General features: G+C 41.2%; 1 pseudogene; it reads left to right on the top strand.

Annotated features, from left to right (window-relative positions):
• The first annotated feature begins 885 nt into the window (after positions 1-885).
• LOC132434539 (THO complex subunit 7 homolog pseudogene) lies at positions 886-1,671 on the top strand (annotated as a pseudogene).
• The last annotated feature ends 1,148 nt before the right edge of the window (positions 1,672-2,819 follow it).

Here is a 2,819-nt window from a genome sequence, read left to right as displayed (position 1 = left end):
AGAAGGCTTCCCTGACTACCTCCCATTAGTATGCCCCCACAGCACACTGTATTTCTCCTTAGTAATGAAATGTCTCTGCTCCTTAAGGGAGAGACCATATCTTTCTTCCCCGTTTCCCCAGCACCCTGCAGACTTTTCACAAAGTAGGTGCTCAATAAATCTTTGTTAAAAGAACAAAGATAATGGCATCTACCTTATCAAGACCCTCACCAGATCCTGAATTATTTCAAATAATTATTTCCCTGACAATCAATTTCCTTTACCAAACCTGCAGCTCTAGCCAGGCTCTCTGATCCCGTAGGCACCATACACATTCCACACTGTCTGGTCATCTAGCAGGTCCTTCCCCAACTCTCCAGCACACCCAAATCCTCACCATCCTTGTAGATCCTGCTCAAATTTCCAACTTCCGGTTCCAATTGTACTGTTTTATAGTTGCCCACCTATGCTCCCAAATAAGGCAATCCTGAACATAAAGCAATCCATTTTCCCAATGAAAAGATTCAAGAACAGTTTTCGAGGCCAAACTTTTAGGGAAGTAGCTAAAATAGTCAAATGTCAATTTACAGTATTTTATTTATCAATTTCGTTTTATAGGCATATTTTAAATTATATATTATTACTACCATGGAATAATCTCCAAGATATAATATTAAGTTTGAAAAGCAAGGTGGAACGGCCGCCCCCTGGGGAGTTCGGGGAGCGCAGGGTCGCCGCTGCCGCCGCCTGCGGCGGCGGCGGCTGCGGCGGCGTGTGAGCGGACGGTCGCACGCGCCGCCGCCTCCATAACTGTTTACCCCGCTGCATTGTGGGAGTTCGACTTCCGTCGCCCGCCAACCGCCGCCAACCGTCGCCTCAGCTTTCGCCGCCGCCGCCGCCCACGCCATGGGGTCCGTGACTGACGACGAAATCATACGGAAGCGTCTCCTAATTGATGGAGATGGCGCTGGAGATGATCGGAGAATTAATCTGCTAGTGAAAAGTTTCATTAAATGGTGCTACTCTGGATCCCAGGAAGAGGACTACAGCCAGTACCAACGTATGCTGCTCACGCTGTCCCAATGTGAATTTTCAATGCGCAAAACTTTGCGGGTATATGATATGAATCTCAGAGAAATGGAAAATTATGAAAAAATTTACAAAGAAATAGAATGTAGCATTGCTGAAGCACATGAAAAAATTGCTGAGTGCAAAAGGCAAATTCTTCAAGCAAAACGAATACGAAAAAATCACCAAGAATATGATGCATTGGTAAAAGTGATCCACCATTATCCAGACAGGTGTGAGACATTAAAGGAACTAGAGGCTCTGCGTAAAGAATTAGAGCATCTTTCACATATTAAAGAAGGTGTTGAAGATACGCTGGAATTGAGAAGGAAACAGTTTTACGTTCTTCTTACTGTCCTCCATGAACTTAATCAAACAACGGAAAATTATGAAAAGCCCGCAAAGGTAGAAGCAGCTCAAGAAACAAGCATGGAAACTGATCCTAAACCACAGACCAACTGACCACTCACCATTCCCAAGAATACTGAAGTAGCAACATGATCTTAGTGTGTTCAGAATTTGTTGTGCTCTTGAGACATTTAAAGTGAGACATTTAAAGTTTTGGCAGTGAACTACTTTGCCTTTAAATATTAATGCACAGTTCATTCATATTTCTTCACACAAAGGAACATGACTTCATTATATATTTGTTTTTATTGAAATGCCTTTTTTGTACTTAAAAGATAGGAAGCAACATCCAAAAATGTTTAATGTTTTCAAGCCAGATATGTTAGTGCTCGTTGGTATTCTAGGTAGTTTTTGGTCACAAAATAAGTGGAAGATAGTGAGAAGGTGGCATTTCTAGGATGTATATGAGAAAATGAGTCAATTTCTGGAAATCGTTACCACTTTTGAAAATGAAGTCCATGAATAGGCTCTCAGGAGGGCTGTGACCTTGTGAAATTAAGTACAAAATGTTTGTGATGTACGCTTATTGTGGGAGAGTTTCCATGATAGTAAGAAGCACTGATAGCAGAGGTAATTACAAGATGCAAAGTAAATCAATATGTATTACTTTCTAGATCTCTGTCCTTAATACTTGAGCAATGTGGTTGTTAAATGTTTTGTTGAAATGTTTTCTCTCTATCGTTTTGTTCTGTAGGAGTCATTTTCAAGAGTCTTGCAAAAGATTTCATGATCTTTTTGAAAAATTAAACTAAATCTGAATCACTTGTAATTGTCTTAAGTATTGAATTACATGTCTAATACTTCTTTAGGTTCCATTCTCATCCATTTATTTTAGTTCAGAAACATGGCACTTTGCATGAATCATACCTTAATAATGTTACATTTTTGTAATTTTAATACAAACTCGTATCTTTAAAAAACTTAAAAAGATGGGGCTTCCCTGGGGGCACAGTGGTTGGGAGTCTGCCTGCCGATGCAGGGGACGCGGGTTCGTGCCCCGGTCCGGGAAGATCCCACATGCCATGGAGCAGCTGGGCCCGTGAGCCATGGCCCTGGGCCTGCGCGTCCGAAGCCTGTGCTCTGCAACGGGAGAGGCCGCGGCAGTGCAGAGGCCCGTGTACCGCAAAACAATAAATAAATAAATAAATGTAAAAGCTAAATAAAAAGCAAGGTGGAGGAAACTGTTTAATTTGCTAACTTTTATCTAACAAAGGGTGTTGGAACAAAAACATCTGCTTACACTTAAAAACATACATAGGAAGAATGAGCGAGCCGTAAAACATGTTTTTAAATAGTTACCTACAGAGGAGGGAGGGAATGGGGTAAAGAAGATAAGGATAGAAACTAAATTTCTTTGAAGATAA

The sequence above is a fragment of the Delphinus delphis genome, chromosome 11, assembly GCF_949987515.2.
Source record: "Delphinus delphis chromosome 11, mDelDel1.2, whole genome shotgun sequence".
NCBI lineage: Eukaryota > Metazoa > Chordata > Mammalia > Artiodactyla > Delphinidae > Delphinus > Delphinus delphis.
Note: the sequence above shows the minus strand (reverse complement) of the source record. Positions and strands in the feature narration are given on the sequence as shown.